We start from the raw sequence: 17263 nt of genomic DNA on the forward strand, positions 1-17263 counted from the left end.
TCATGATAATACCTACTGGGAACAAACCCGTCGACAGCTGTTAGTTCGTGTATAGAAAGTCTTTTACAAATTGTGTTGTCCCTGAAAAGCGCCTTCTTTGTAGCTATGACATTGTTTACTTAAAACAGGTTCTCGAACTAGCGACCCTCTGACGCGACACAAGCTTGGTAACGTCAAATGGTGTTTTGCCGAACTCTTTCAAAGATTCTTGGCATTGCCCTGGTATGATTGGCGGCGTGTTGAATGAGATCCATTAATTCATCTTCGTTTCTAGCTGGTTCGCGTCCGGGTGGGTGAACTAGAACCTTGAGGAATCCCCCCAGGAAAAGGTCTGGTGGATTGAGGTTTGGCGATCGCGGCGGCCATGTCCTAGGAGAAGCTCTGCCAATTACCCGGCCATCAAAGAGTTCATTTAAATATCCGCGTACAGCATTACAGTTACGTGCAGGTGCCCCATCATGCTGCAACCAGATGCATAGCTGTATATTTAGGAGAACATCTTCCAGCAGGCCAGGTAGAGTTTCTTGGAAAAAGTGAAGGTAATTTTCCCCAGTAAGTCGAGCAGGTAAACGGACCAGCCCAATCATATGATCACCTACAATGCCTGCCCAAATGTTGAACGAAAATCGTTCCTGGTGTCTGTGAACGTACGTACGCGAGGATTTCCTCTTGCCCAGTAATGAATGTTTCGAGTATTGTAAAGGCCATCCCGATGGAAGGTGCACTCGTCGGTAAACGACATAGTGGCGGGCAAGTCAGGATCTTTTGCAACATGTCGCAGAAACCACCGTCAAAACCCTAGCCTGTGTTCATAGTCCGCCGCAGGATTTAGGTCTTGGACAGGGTGGAAACTAAATGAAAACCTCCCAGACCAACTGATGAGTGACCCCCATGCCATGTCCAACTGCTCGAGTACTTGTCGTAGGTGCTTCCTCGAAGCGCTCGAGAACAGTCTCTTCAAATGCAGCATCCCGTCATGTTCGAGGTCTTCCAGCATCACCATGATATCCCACTAATGAGCCTGTTTCACCAAGTCGCTGGTAAATCGCTGTTAGCGTTTGCGGGTGTGGGCGGCGTCTTGCTGCGTACCGTTCCTCATACAACCGTCGAGCATCATGCGCAATACCGTCGGCTAGTCCATAAACAAAAACCATATCTCGCTGTTCTTCAAACGAATACTGTACCACCATGCTTAGTGTATGGCTAAATCGCAGGTGGCTTGTGTGTGCTCCAAAGTGAAGCTTGTGTGTGAATGCCTCAGACGTGAGGTGGAGACAAACAGCAAGACCTATTTGACACGTGTGCATATCACGTTGGGGCAGTGACGGGGCGAGGGACATTAGTATGCGTGAACCGACAACCAAACCGCTGCCCATCAACCGACGAACGGCAACAGGGCAATCCCACAACAAATCGAAGCACATGGCGCCAGGTTTCCGTAGTTTCAAAATGGTGCATTGTCGACCTACACAACATTAATATTTTAGGTTCCTACTGGCATCAGCTATCCAGGGTTAAAATTTCGCAACACAGTTTTTCTCCGTCCTGTATAACTGGTTGATGAACGAATGACAGTTTTGACTTTTGTTACTTTTACGCGCTATGGCTTCTTCCAGTGCAGCGGGATGAGAGGTATATTGTTTTTTATTATAACTTGTGTCATTTGGTTTTAATCTCCTAATGTACACTCCCGGAAATGGAAAAAAAACACATTGACACCGGTGTGTCAGACCCACCATACTTGCTCCGGACACTGCGAGAGGGCTGTACAAGCAATGATCACACGCACGGCACAGCGGACACACCAGGAACCGCGGTGTTGGCCGTCGAATGGCGCTAGCTGCGCAGCATTTGTGCACCGCCGCCGTCAGTGTCAGCCAGTTTGCCGTGGCATACGGAGCTCCATCGCAGCTTTAACACTGGTAGCATGCCGCGACAGCGTGGACGTGAACTGTATGTGCAGTTGACGGACTTTGAGCAAGGGCGTATAGTGGGCATGCGGGAGGCCGGGAGGACGTACCGCCGAATTGCTCAACACGTGGGGCGTGAGGTCTCCACAGTACATCGATGTTGTCGCCAGTGGTCGGCGGAAGATGCACGTGCCCGTCGACCTAGGACCGGACCGCATCGACGCACGGATGCACGCCGAGACCGTAGGATCCTACGCAGTGCCGTAGGAGACCGCACCGCCACTTTCCAGCAAATTAGGGACACTGTTGCTCCTGGGGTATCGACGAGGACCATTCGCAACCGTCTCCATGAAGCTGGGCTACCGTCCCGCACACCGTTAGGCCGTCTTCCGCTCACGCTTCAACATCGTGCAGCCCGCCTCCAGTGGTGTCGCGACAGGCGTGAATGGAGGGACGAATGGAGGGAGACGTGTCGTCTTCAGCGATGAGAGTCGCTTCTGCCTTGGTGCCAATGATGGTCGTACGCGTGTTTGGCGCCGTGCAGGTGAGCGCTACAATCAGGACTGCATACGACCGAGGCACACAGGGCCAACACCCGGCATCATGGTGTGGGGAGCGATCTCCTACACTGGCCGTACACCTCTGGTGACCGTCGAGGGGACACTGAATAGTGCACGGTACATCCAAACCGTCATCGAACCCATCGTTCTACCATTCCTAGACCGGCAAGGGAACTTGCTGTTCCAACAGGACAATGCACGTCCGCATGTATCCCGTGCCACCCAACGTGCTCTAGAAGGTGTAAGTCAACTACCCTGGCCAGGAAGATCTCCGGATCTGTCCCCTATTGAGCATGTTTGGGACTGGATGAAGCGTCGTCTCACGCGGTCTGCACGTCCAGCACGAACGCTAGTCCAACTGAGACGCCAGGTGGAAATGGCATGGCAAGCCGTTCCACAGGACTACATCCAGCATCTCTACGATCGTGTCCATGGGAGAATAGCAGCCTGCATTGCTGCGAAAGGTGGATATACACTGTACTAGTGCCGACATTGTGCATGCTCTGTTGCCTGTGTCTATGTGCCTGTGGTTCTGTCAGTGTGATCAGGTGATGTATCTGACCCCAGGAATGTGTCAATGAAGTTTCCCCTTCCTGGGACAAAGAATTCACGATGTTCTTATTTCAATTTCCAGGAGTGTAGTAGCTAATAATGTACTTTCTTTTATTTCTATTGTGGAATCTTAAGATGGTCACTGCATAGCCAAAACCGGTAATTCTACTCAAAAAACTGTGTGATCAATACAATTAAATAAAAATTATAGAAACTCTATCTTCATTAAATTGCTGTACGCTTTGCCTGCAGTGTTTTTGCATCTTGGTTAAATGTTCTGCAGTCCACTGCTTTTTCCTTTGTTGTGCAGCATTCTCAAAGGAGAGTACATGTTCCAGGATTCCTGCAGACATAGTTCTGCCACGGATAACAGGTGCATCACAGTGTGTGATTAAAATGACGCTGCAACTGGAAACATACTCCAAAATTGAAGTACACGGGACTATATGATTCTTGGGAGCAAAACGCCCAACTGGCACACAGGTTGGCTGTGAAATTCTGGCGGTAGGGTCTGTCCAAGATATGGTAGCCGATGCGCAGTGACCAGTTGTCAAAATGGTTCAAATGGCTCTGAGCACTATGGGACTCAACTGCTGTGGTCATTAGTCCCCTAGAACTTAGAACTACTTAAACCTAACTAACCTAAGGACATCACACACATCCATGCCCGAGGCAGGATTCGAACCTGCGACCGTAGCAGTGACCAGTTGTCGTCGAAAGCACTGGGGGCGAGTTCATTCGTTTGTTCAGGTGGGGAGGCCGACACTGTCTGCCACCTTTCGGTCGGTGGGGAATGAGAGAACCGAAGTGCACGCCCTGCAGTTTTTCTCAAACGATTTCATAGAAATTGTTCTGTAAAAATATTTTATTTTTGCGGTACTTGTATATTAATATGTCAGGCTCATTATGATGTGACCAACATTTCGTTAACGGTCGGAGTTATTGTGATATTTACATGGAAGTAAGACACTGATCGAAATTCGAAAAGCCGGCCTGGTGGCCGAGCGGTTCTAGGCGCTACAGTCTGGAACCGCGCGACCGCAACGGACGCAGGTTCGAATCCTGCCTTGGGCATGGATGTGTGCGTTGTCCTTAGGTTAGTTAGGTTTAAGTAGTTCTAAGTTCTAGGGGACTGATGACCTTAGAAGTTAAGTCCCATAGTGCTCAGAGCCATTGAAATTCGAAAAAGTTTGCAATGAAAAATGGGGGTCGTTATGATTTTGCGTTTGGTGCGTGTTGTGTAATATTTTGCTGTGTTTGAGATTTAGCTAACATACTGAATTTTTCTTTCGACTTGGGTGTAGGTCCATATCTGTCACCAACCTCGAGAAAACTGATCAGACGCAGTGCACTCATTTGCCTTCACGCCAAGCCAGTGATGAAGCCAGAGTGGAAAGATCGGAAACATTCCTCGTATTTCATAAATAGTTTGGAATATCGAAATGAGATTTTTTTAAACGATAGCACATAAAGAGGAGAGTATTTTGCCATATGGTTATTATGCAAAGAATCACTATCTACTGTATTATTCCACTAACTACATACTCTTTCGTTCAAAGAATGTAACTTTTTAAGGGCCATCGATACCTGGCGAAATGAGAAATGCTATGGATTTTGGAAAAACATAACTTAAGACATTACAGATTTATTTTGTACCGAGGATGTTCTTTTTCGTAAGATACTGACCATACTTTTCCTCATTTCCTCACTTAATAAACCGCTGTTTCAGACTTCTCTAGCAATTGCGTTTGCACAACATGCTAGTAAAGTGAGAGCGTGTAAACTCCGCTGTGTTTTGGCAAAAGAAGCAAATTTAGAGAAATGAGTAGGTTTTACTCAAAACTCGCCACTCGTGACACTTCTCTGAAAGTTACAAGTGATCAACAAGCTAAGCGAAAATAAATCGCTGCATTTTCGGCGGAATTCTTTTTAAATATTAACCAAAGCAGAGGTAACAGATCTTTCTAAATGGTCACCATGCAAGTGTGGGCGTGGAGTGGCTCCGCCTAACATTTACAAAAAATAAAGTCTAGGTTTGAGTTTAGAATGGCACTTCCCCTCCAGTGCTCGGCATTTCCCTTACAGCGCCTGTCCACATCCCCCACCACTACCATTTTCCCCACGTGTTCCCTGCCGTCTGTGCATCTACTGGCCACGGTACTCTGCGTGGACTCTATACGGGCCATGTGCAACGTGGCGTCCAGTAGTAGCGAAATGGTGTCAATAATTTGAGCAAGCCCTCACAGACGTGGGTGACGCTGATGCAGAGCCACACATCTTCTTGCACTATGCATTTTCCATCTTTTCAGCATATTGTAGAGAAAGAACAACGCCCTAGACAGCACAATATAGTATCACAAACTAGGCAATATCGCCACCCTAGATTGTCCATGATGTACCATATTAAAGCAGCAATTTACACATGTAGAAGGTATGACATGTTAGCTGCCTTCACCCCACCCCACCCCCTTAAACCCACACACGCAAGTCGGATAATATAAACACACGCCGCTACCAAAACAAACAAAAGACAAACGCATCCCGCAATAGCAAAACAAATCACATAACATGGCGAGACGACAGTGGTTCTTCGCAACACAGAAATGTGAATACATTTTGCGCAGTGGAAGTTTTGCGCGCTAAAATATTATACATACACGTGGAAGAACAGGAAAAATGATGTGAACAATAGAAAACTGATCCTTTGCTGCATGGAAATGAAATGAAGTCCCATGCTTCTTTACAGAGAGTAGGGGAACGATGCGGGAGACCCGCACCGCCTTAGTAGGCAAGGTCCTAATGGAGGTGGTTTGCCATTGCCTTCCTCCGACCGTAATGGGAATGAATGATGATGAAGACGACACAACAACACCCGGGAATCGTACCCGGGACCCCGTGCTTGGGAGTCGAACCCGGGATCTCCTGCTTACATGGCGGACGCTCTATCCGTCTTTTCTTTTTTCTTATTTTGTTCGTTGTTGATCGTTGATTTTGGTCGTTGCGGACGTCACGTCACATCACTTCAAGTTCATTTGTTGATCCTTCCGCTCATTTTTTTTTCTTTTAGAGAGGCCAACCGGCTCTGACCGAACCCGATGAGCTACCGTGCCGGCATACATCTGAACCACCGAGGACACAGAGGATAGTGCGACTGCAGGGACTTACGTCTGTCCGAAAGAACAGATACCATCTTCATTTACCGGGTGATCAAAAAGTCAGTATAAATTTGAAAATTGAATAAATCACGGAATAATGCAGATAGAGAGGTACAAATTGACACACATGCTTGGAATGACAAGGGGTTTTATTAGAAAAAAAATACAAACGTTCAAAAAGTGTCCGACAGATGGCGACACAGTAAGACAAAGCAAAGATGATATTCTGTACTGGAAATGCTCAATATGTCCACCACATTCCTCAACAATAGCTGTAGTCGGGGAATAATGTTGTAAACAGCAGTGTAAAGCATGTCCGGAGTTATGGCGAGGCATTGGCATCGGATGTTGTCTTTCAACATCCCTAGAGATGTCGGTGGATGACGATACACTTGCGACTTCAGGTAACCGCAAAGCTAATAATCGCACGCACTGAGGTCTGGGGACCTGGGAGGCCAAGCATGACGAAAGTGGTGGTTGAGCACACGATCATCAACAAAAGACGCGCTCAGGAGATCTTTGTTTTTTATTTTGGTTCTAATAATACCCCATGTCATTCCAAGCATGTGTGTCAATTTTTACCTCTCTATCTACATTATTCCGTGGTTCATTAAGTTCATTTTTGATCACCCAATATATAGTTAAGGCTCGCCTGCCATTTCACCATCTTCTGTGCGGATGCACACACATTCCCCTACCTCATACGAGAATCGGTAGAGCCGCGAGTAATGAGTGTAATGGGCAGGGACACTACGAATATAGTGCAGGACAATAAGTTGGGAATGTGGGCCTCAAGGAGGACGTACCAGAGATAAGTTACTGCAGTCGCACTATCCTCTGTGTTCTCGATGGCTGAGAAGGACAGAACGTCTGCCATGTAAGCAGCGGATCCCGGGTTCGAGTCCTGGTTGGGACACACATTTTCAAGTATCCCCGTTGAGTCATATCAACGCCTCTATGCAACTAAGGGTATTCATTTCATAGTATTGATTTAATTGTAATTTCAGAATTAACAGTGTTTGTAGTGTAAGTAAAACATACGAAGTCTTCATGATCCTATCAAACAAAATTGTAAGAGAAAAGAACCAGATTGTTACAGTGAGTCCTGAAGTTGCTTTAGTATAAAGTAAATCGCGATGGTTCTTCATAAGACTTTCATTATAGTTGCAGAAGACTGTATTTATATTACACAACTTGTATATCTGCATTTGTGGAAAAAAGAAGCCATAACACAACGAAGGCAACATGTAAGATTTACTATAGTGCATGGTGTTTGTATTATTTTGTCCCCCCCCCCTCCCCCCGTAGATTTCCTGTCATCGCTTGCTAACACATTTTTATCAATTCTTTGATACAATGGCTATTACTTTTGTATTATTATTCACGAATACAAAACATTACAGGCCGCCTATTTTTAATTCCTTTGACACTGCTGATAAGCCAATTGTTAGGTTATATGTTTTATGAGACACCTGAAACATTGTTGACTTTAACCGAGATTGTGTACCACGCGCTACAGACGTCTGCTTTAGACGAATGAGAAAGCTCGCAAGCATGCTAATTATACCCCAGTTCGTTGTAGTCGAACCATTCATCTGCCAGTTGCACAGCTGTTGGCTTCGGATGTGGAAACTGGCCAGAATCCAGCATCCTTCATTCAGACACAGCGCAGCTATCCTTTTGTAAGCAGAAGACTGCCAGCTGGCAATCCGAGGCGATGTAGCTACCAGACCTGCAGTTCCTGGAAACAGGGGATCGAGGCATAGTTACCCATTGGTTTTCAGTACGGCGCGTTCCTGGTAAGTGGATTTTCATCAACCTGTTACCTCACCAAAGTGACCTTGTCATCATGCTGTGGGCAGTTATTAACAGTAAAGCTTGTAAAATAGTTTCTTGTTCGATTAAAGTCAGTTTATTTTGGATACTGACAATTTAGTTTTTCGATCTATGACGTACCTGGAAGGAATTTGGCAGGCTGCAATCCCGAGGTGAATCACATGCTACGGAGTTTTCCAGTAAATCTTTATCTTGGCTAGTCCACCTTAGGCACGAAACGATAAATGTGGCTGTAATTTTTCATTAACCACATTGTTCACGTACTGTTGCGACTAACAATGCTAGATCTAACACAATGAATATAAATGTATGCGGCAGTACTCTTTCTGTTGTCTGAATTTAACGTCCAGACTTTACCCAGTGCAAGAACAGCTACAGTTACTCTTACGATAACTATTTGATTTTTCCCTTTTCATCACTTTCGTGAGCCATGTTGGGCATATGGCTCCCACTCTTCTTGCGGGAATACTATGTTTCATTCCAGACTTTGCCACGGACGGGGAGAGGAAGGGGAGGAGGCTTCTGGGGGTCATGACGTCATAACGTCACATCGAAAATACTGTACTAACCGCTTACGTAAACAAATTATTACAATTATCTTAAAAGGTTTTATACATTTCATTTCTGTCGTGGTTAAAATCCTAGGCGTCTTTGATACGTTAAATGTGGTTGGGCGATAGGTTGTATTTGAGAGGAAGGGGGGCGGGGAGGAGACAGTGAAAAACTGTAAACAGTCTGGGACCGCGCGAGCGCTACGGTCGCAGGTTCGATGTCCTTAGGTTAGTTAGGTTTAAGTAGTTCTAAGTTCTAGGGGTCTGATGACCTCAGCAGTTAAGTCCCATAGTGGTCAGAGCCATTTCAACCATTTTGTAAACCCCAGGAGTTGCTTCATGCGTGGTATTTTGAAAAAGAATAGATGTGATGTTTTCCAGGCAGTAACGGACTAATGAGAAATATGGGGACTGTTATTTAAGAAGATTGGGTTTCAGTGCTAAGTGTAGTTATTTAAGAAGAATAGCTGATTTAAGAAGGACCACACAAATATCATTAAATGTAGTGCTCTATTTCTTAAAAAAATGTCTCCTGTTTGGTGGTACACTGACACTAGATAAAATGCAGTGACAATTACTGAAGTTTTGAATATAGCTGAGTATTTATTTAACTATAAAAGTGCATTGTAATTAATATTGCCTAGCACTGATTGGTTGATTCTGTTTTGCTACATTAAAGCAGTGAGAAATACATTTGTTGTCACCCCCTGTTCACTTTGAAATGTCCTAGTGCAAGCATTTTCTCTAGTTTTTTCTTTAGCCCAAAGTAGTACTTCGGCAGCGGCTTGATGAGCAGAACTTTCTTTGTGTTTAAATATTTTTTTCCGCAAGGAAATCATCTCCTCTTTTCTTGAATCACCTGCAGATGACGTAGGGCATTTAGGTTAGCTGAAGACTGTGAAATGTTCATGCCTTGTTTATTTCTTTCTATGCCAAAATTCCTTACTTCTTTGTAAATGTTGTAAGCAAGTTTTTTGTCTGGAACGACTTTTTTTCGCAAAATGCGGTTTCTTGATCCAAAGTCCAACATTCCGGAGGCTCATTTGACTTGCTATTGTACACACCTTCGCTCACCGTATTTCCACTCGTCATTCGGTATTAAAGTTGACATTTTTACTTTTTTATCATTCACCGACAACGATGAAATTCCTGAGTTTTCAGTCGCACAATAATTATTGGCAAGTGTTGTAGTTTTAAGTGCAGAATTGAAGCCGTGAGTCGTACTTGGGTAGATCAATCGACACAGCAACAGCCCGCGAAAGGAAAAGGTCCCGAGTTCGAGTCTCGGTCCGGCACACAGTTTTTAATCAGCCAGGAAGTTTCATATTAGCACTCACTCCGCTGCAGAGTGAAAATATCATTCTGGAAAACATCCTCCAGGCTGTGACGAAGCCTTGTCTCCGCAATACCCTTTCTTCCAGGAGTGCTAGTTCTGCAAGTTTCGCAGAAGAGCGCCTGTGAAGTTTGGAAGGTAGGAGACGAAGTGGCAGAATTGAAGCTGTGAGGATGCGTCGTGAGTCGTTCTCGAGTAGCTCAGTCGGTGAGAGAGTTAGCCGCTATCTGTAATAAAAAGAAAACTGAGTTAATGGATCAACAAAGAACTTCAAGAAGCGTCATGGGACGTCCACCCCGAACAAATACGACGACCAATAAAAAACAAAATCAGATAAAAAAAGAAAAAAGAAGTCGGTAGAGCACTTACCCGCGAAAGGCAATGCTCTCGATTTGACTCTCGGCCCGGCACGCAGTTTTAATCTGCTAGGAAGTTTGAAATCAGCACTCATCCTGGCAAATAGTTTGTTATTTTGCTGCACATCTTTCTTAACTTCTAAGGTACCTTGCAACGAAGGGCAGGGCAGTCACGCATACAACCAACAAGAAGGGAACGGGAAGTGTATAACCAAGTCTTCTGAGTCCCATGTGTCGACTCACTGATATAACAAGAAAGTAGTGTCATTGTTTGGCTTGTACAACCTGGTTCTTCTGCGCCACGCCAGTCTAGCTTAACTGGAGCAGGGGGATCCCAATTTGGAATGACGGCTCTTTGTTTTTGAACTTGGGCAACAATGCAGTCGCAGCAAAAAGAGCTGCACGTGGACCTGTAAGGACCATGATTGTTTGGCAATCAGTGGTTCGTGTATTCTACAGCGTCAGTGGGCTTAATCGGCTTACTCTTTCGTGCGTTGAACTTTTCTGCGAAGACGGTAGTCAACAATTTTACTAATTTCTGTGAATCTGTAAGAATTTACTTGACGATCATCGGCAAATAACAACTGAAAAATGTATAAAATATAAATAAAATGAAAGTTTGTGAAAGAAATAACGGATTCTGACTACTGCTTCACAGTATATGTATTCCCTCATGAAGTTTGTTGTAAATAATCCGCTACAGTTCAAAAGGAACATTTATGTACATAATTACAGTTCCAGAAGAAAAAATGACATTTATTACTCCACATTAAAGTTGTCTTTAGCGCAAGAAGGTGTGCGCAACGCTGCAGTCACAGTGAGGAATTTGCTGGCAGTGGTACTAGCAAGTCTGCACACCACTGAGGTAGACCCTGTAGTCTGATACTGCGTGGCCTTGACACATCTCTATTATGCCCGAAGGTATACGAAATTTCAACAATTTTTCAGACTCAAAAATGTTCCCATAGAGAATCCTTCAAATATCAGGAAATACGGAAAGAAGCACATTTTGGAACTCCTAAAACAATTCAGCCACATTTCCCTTACAATCATTGCTAATTTTGCAGAGAGACAGATTAATAACCTGACATATTCGGCTTACTTTCATTCAGTAATGACTCATGGAATAACGTTTCAGGGTAACTCATCTTTAACAAAGAAAGTCTTCATTGCTCAAGATAAGAATAATATGTGGTGGTCACTCACTAATATGTCGTAGACATCTGCTTAAATAGTCGGGCTTTCTGACTACTGCTTGGCAGTACATTTATTCCCTCAAGAAGTTTGCTGTAAATAATTCGCTACAGTTCAAGAGGAACATTGATCTGCGTAATTACAATTCCAGAAGAAAAAATAACATTTATTACTCCACATTAAATCTGTCTTTAGCACAAAAAGGGGTGCACAAAATGCATCTAAAATTTTTGTTAACTTACTCAGTGATGTACAATGTTTGAAAGTCAACACTGAAAAATTTGAAAACAAACTGAAAAAGTTTCTCCTTGACAACCACTATTCCACAGAAAATTTTCTGTTATTACAATGTGTAAAAGGTGGTGGGTAGGAATAAATAACTCACAACTGTATATTTAAAAAATTATAAACGTTCAGCATAAAGCCATATTTACAAACTAATTTGCGATGTGAATGTAAAATGAATCGCTCCACATCATTACGATTTACCGTGCAAATCATTCACGGAGCATACAACTAACTTACTAACAAGGAATACTTGTGACACAATACGTTATGTCTGCCTTGCAAGCGTTGTCATTATCACTGCTCTCGCTCACTCACTTTCCCGATAAAATATATTATTTCGAGAATTATGCAAAGGCACCTCATATGTTTCTCTAATCTGTTTTATTCCTTACTTTTAGGCAAATGATTTCACTAAATTTTAACTACTTTTTTTCAAAATTGTTTTTCAATGTTAACAGATCGGTTGACTTTCAGGAGGCTTGTTTCATTTAATTCTGCTGCCATATGAAGATGACTATATAATACCTGTCTCGCAACAGCAACGATGGTCGTGAGATTACAAAAATACTTGAACAAATATGAATTATTCTTTATTCACAGTTTCTGTCGCAATTTGCGTGTATTTTATACTCTGGTGACTTGTTTGGAACGAAGCCGTTTATTTTAAAACTAGAACTACAGAATATTGTCGTATTAGGAAAACATGATATAAACTGAGCCGTTCTTAATGGTGCAGTTAACGTTGTTGTATATACTTACTTGCAGTGAAGTGCTTATCGAAGCAAAACCTCACCGACATATTCGGCCAACATAACTCAACCTTACACAGCATGTCAGTGAAGTTTAGCTACGACAAGCACTCACTTCGGTACAAGTATGTTAAAATGAAAAAAAATTGTTAATTGCGCTATTAAATGCTCTGAGCACTATGGGACTCAAGTGCTGTGGTCCTCAGTCCCCTAGAAGTTAGAACTACTTAAACCTAACTAACCTAAGGACATCACGCACATCCATGCCCGAGGCAGGATTCGAACCTGCGACCGTAGCAGTCGCACGGTTACCGACTGCGCGCCTAGAATCGCGAGACCACCGCGGCCGGCAATTGCGCTATTAAGAACTGATCAAGCTATATTATGTTAATGTTATTTCGTTGTATTTTTCCTAAGACTGCCATGTCAGGTCTGGTCTGAAAATCTGTATAAAGTACAAGTAATTGCGACAGAAAATTTGAGTAAACATTTCGCAACAAAATGTTGGAGATAAATAAATATGGGTTAATTCGGCGATGGATTGCACCAGTGAACTAAAAATAACAAGAAATTGTTTCTGTACGTTGTTGTTTTCGTTTATAAAGTTCATAGCCATCCCGAAGAAGAGTGACAAAACGTAGAATAAATTTGAAAACAGGTGCTGGGACGTAGACTTGCACCAGCGAAACATTGTATTGGTCGACATGATCAAGAATGTAAAACAATAATTTGGTAGCCAAGATCGCAGGAATTCTTTTTATTCCATGATTACCGGTTTCGGCGAAACTATAGCCGCCATCATCGGATCTTAAGAAACATACAGGTTACAACATCAAGGCAAACAATGGTGATATTAATAGTTGCCTATCATACGCAGGCCTTACAAAATTGTTGTGAGTAGCACATAGGCGTCCAAGAGAGATGACATTATAAATGTCGCAGCATGCGCTTATATGTCATGGAGACACTTAACATTTATAATGTCATCTCTCTTGGACGCCTATGAGCTACTCACGACAATTTTGTAAGGCCTGCGTATGATAGGCAACTATTAATATCACCATTGTTTGCCTTGATGTTGTAACCTGTATGTGTCCTAAGATGCGATGATGGCGGCTTTAGTTACGCCGAAATCGGTAATCATGGAATAAAAAGAATTCCTGCGATCTTGGCTACCAGTTTATTGTTTTACAAGCATATAGATCGCTCCCACATGAGCCCAATGTGCTCTCTACAAAATGATAATTACATATAGAGAGATATAAAAATTCACTAATAAAAAATAACTTCTCAATAATTATTCTAGAAATTTAAGCAAAACTGAAATGAATATTACACACTTCGTGGAATGAGAGGTAGCTCTCTGTAAACGTGGATAACCACATGAAAATTTGTCTAACAAAGGGTATAAACACGATGGTATTCGATTACAGTACAGCGTTGAGCTCTTGAGTCCGTGCCATCGTTTAAATATGTAGGTGTGGCACTACGAAACGATATAAACTGGACAAACAAGTAAAATTAGTGGCCATAGGGAAGGCCAATGGAACATAGTTTTATTGGGTAGACTCTGTGAAAGTGTGCTGTAAGTATGACGAAAACCGTATGTGAGACGCTAGAACTGTCATTTTTATAGTGTAATTCGCGTCGCTTTAGGCCCTCATCAGACAGTAACGAGAACAGACACTGGACGGATTAAAATACTTTTGAGACCAGTGTAACCATTCGCAAGTGTAACAGAGATCCTCGGTGAAATTCAATGGAAATCTTCAGGGCTGTTCTCGGAAAACTCCGCTGGATAAATTATAGAACCGACTGTGCGACAAATCTGCTGCCCCGTCGCATATCTTGCGTAGGGGTCATGAGAATTAGATAAGAGAATCTAGGACGCGTACGGCTGCATGTAGAGAGTGATTTTTAATCACTCCGTTCGAATTTCAATAGGATGCGCAGATATATGTGTTTGTCGATTTAGAAACATTTTGACATTTTTTGAGGTAATTATTATCTTCGCTTATTTTAAATCAGCACACTAAGCATTTATTTTCCTGTATTTTTTGTAAAAGGTGTACTACGAAGATCTGGCCAACACTACATAATCCATTATGAACGAAAATATACACGACTCTGGTGTAATATTCTAAAATATTTATTATTTATTTCGCAGACCAGTTTTCAGCTGTTACGCCATCGTCAGGTAGAAAGATAAATATGTGGTGCAGCGAAATGTTAGATTAACATTAACAGTTTTCATCTTTGGAAACGGAGATTCAGAATAGATGCAGTAGATTAAAATCTTTGATCCCACAAAAAATTCTCTGTACCACTTATTTATCTTTGTACCTGATGATGTCGTAACAGCTAAAAACCCGATGAGATATATATGTATAATACATTTTGCAGAATATTACACCAGTGTGGTGTGTCATATTCATAATGTATAATATATTCTATCCAGAACCGAAGGAACAGTCAGTCAGCGCAGTTACATAATACAGGGCGACAAAAAATAACGGGAATGTTTGAAATGAGTAGTGGCAGCCATGGGTAGGTGGCAGCACGGGGAGTTCGTGACAGCGAGTAAACAATCCGCCATTTCAGTAATCATGGATCGGTGGAACGGACAACAGCGAGCGTTAGCCATACAAATATTTTTATAAAAACAATGATAGTTCGGTATCGGCGAAGAGGCAGTTTCGGCGTTTCTATAATTTATGACGTCATGATGCCGTTCCGTCGAAACACGCGATAAGATGATGGATTAATAACTTTGAAGAGACTGGACTTGCCCTCTATAAGAAACCAACAGGACGACCAAGAACTGTGCATTCTCCAGCGAACATTGATATACGTGAGTCTGTCTTACGGAGTCCACGGCTTTCAATTCGTAAGCAAGCAGCAGTGGCTGGAATGTACTGGGAAAGTGTTCGCAGAATTCTTCATCTCAATATAAAATTTCATACCTACAAATTACAGATAGTGCAACAATTGAATGACAACGACTACCGGTTACGATTAGGATTTTGTCAACAAACGATAACAAAAATAAACAATGACGATGAATTTCTAAACCAATTGTGGGTGTCAGATGAGGCACATTTTCACCTCACAGCTTATGTGAATAAACATAACTACCGTTACTGGGTAAACACAAAACCTAATGACGTTCCTGAGTGCCCTCTACACGCTGGTAAAGAGACGGTATGGTGTGGTGTTTCAACACATTGGATTATCGGACCGTATTTTTTCGCAAATGAACAGGGAAACACAATAACCGTCAGTGCCGAACGTTACGTGGAGATGTTACGAGCTTTCGTTACACCTGCATTGAACGACCTTCCAAACTTTCAAGAAGCCTGGTTTCAACAGGACGGAGCGACACCACACAACGCACGGCAATCCATGGCATATGTGCGAGAATTGTTTGGCAACCATGTGATCTCACGATTCGGTTACATTCCCTGACTCCCTTTATCGCCAGATTTATCCGTCTGTTTCTTTTTTTTTTTTTTTTTTTTTTTTTGTTTTTTTTTTTTTTTGTGGGGCTACGTCGAGAACAAAGTCTACACGACTCGATGGAGATGAGTTAAAACAGATAATTCAGCATGCAGTTCACAGTATCCCAAATGAGATGTTGCAGCGGTGAATGAGAAATCTCGACAGTAGATTTCACGAATGTATTCGCACAGGAGGACGCCATCTAAAAGGCGTAATCTTTAAAAAATGGCAAAAGCCATCAATGTTTCGTAAATGGCAAAGTTGTAAGGTTTCAATAACCGTGGATGCAATTTCTTTCCTTCATCACTTCTAGTTTTATTGGATTGTGGAAATGATCCCGTTTTTCTGTATCACCTTGTCCTGGACTCATACAGCGTTGTTGTCCATGAAGAATCGTGACTAGGATGGCCAGTACAAATGGTTCGTTTATAGTGAGCTAAGAAGGTTTCTGTGATACTGGGTGATCAAAAAGTCAGTATAAATTTGAAAACTGAATAAATCACGGAATAATGTAGATAGAGAAGTACAAATTGAAACACATGCTTGGAATGACATGGGGTTTTCTTAGAACCAAAAAAATACAAAAGCTCAAAACATGTCCGACAGATGGCGCTTCATCTGATCAGGATAGGAATAATTAGCATAACAAAGTAAGACAAAGCAAAGATAATGTTCTTTACAGGAAATGCTCAATATGTCCACCATCATTCATCAACAATAGCTGTAGTCGAGGAATAATGTTATGAACAGCACTGTAAAGCATGTCTGGAATTATGGCGAGGCATTGGCGTCGGATGTTGTCTTTGAGCATCCCTAGAGATGTCGGTCGATCACGATACACTTGCGACTTCAGGTAACCCCAAAGCCTATAATTGCCGGACTGAGATCTGGGGACCTGAGAGAGCAAGCATGACGAAAGTGGCGGCTGAGCACACAATCATCACCAAACGACGCGCACAAGAGATCTTTCACGCGTCTAACACAATGGGGTGGAGTGCCATCCTGCATAAACATCGTACGTTCCAGCAGGTGTTTATCAGCCAGGCTAGGAATTATGTGATTCTGTAACATATCGGTGTACCTCTCACCCGTCACGGTAGCAGTTACAAAACCAGAATCATGCATTTCCTCGAAGTAAAATGCCCGATAACGGTAGATGTGGCAAATCCAACCCATACCGTGGTTTTCTTGTCGCGTAATGGAGTTTACACGACAGTTCTAGGATATCCGGTAGCCCAAATTCTGCAGTTGTGGGCGTTGACAGACCCTCGGAGCGGGAAA

General features: G+C 42.8%; 1 protein-coding gene across 1 annotated transcript in view; it reads left to right on the plus strand.

The window, feature by feature from the left end:
* The first annotated feature begins 7883 nt into the window (after positions 1-7883).
* Positions 7884-17263, plus strand: part of LOC126335974 (uncharacterized) — a 201595-nt gene continuing 192215 nt past the window's right edge. Inside the window, exon 1 of the mRNA XM_049999483.1 lies at positions 7884-7976. The gene's annotated coding sequence lies outside the window, so the exon portion shown is untranslated. The remainder of the gene's footprint in view (positions 7977-17263) is intronic.

This window comes from Schistocerca gregaria, chromosome 1 (genome assembly GCF_023897955.1).
Source record: "Schistocerca gregaria isolate iqSchGreg1 chromosome 1, iqSchGreg1.2, whole genome shotgun sequence".
NCBI lineage: Eukaryota > Metazoa > Arthropoda > Insecta > Orthoptera > Acrididae > Schistocerca > Schistocerca gregaria.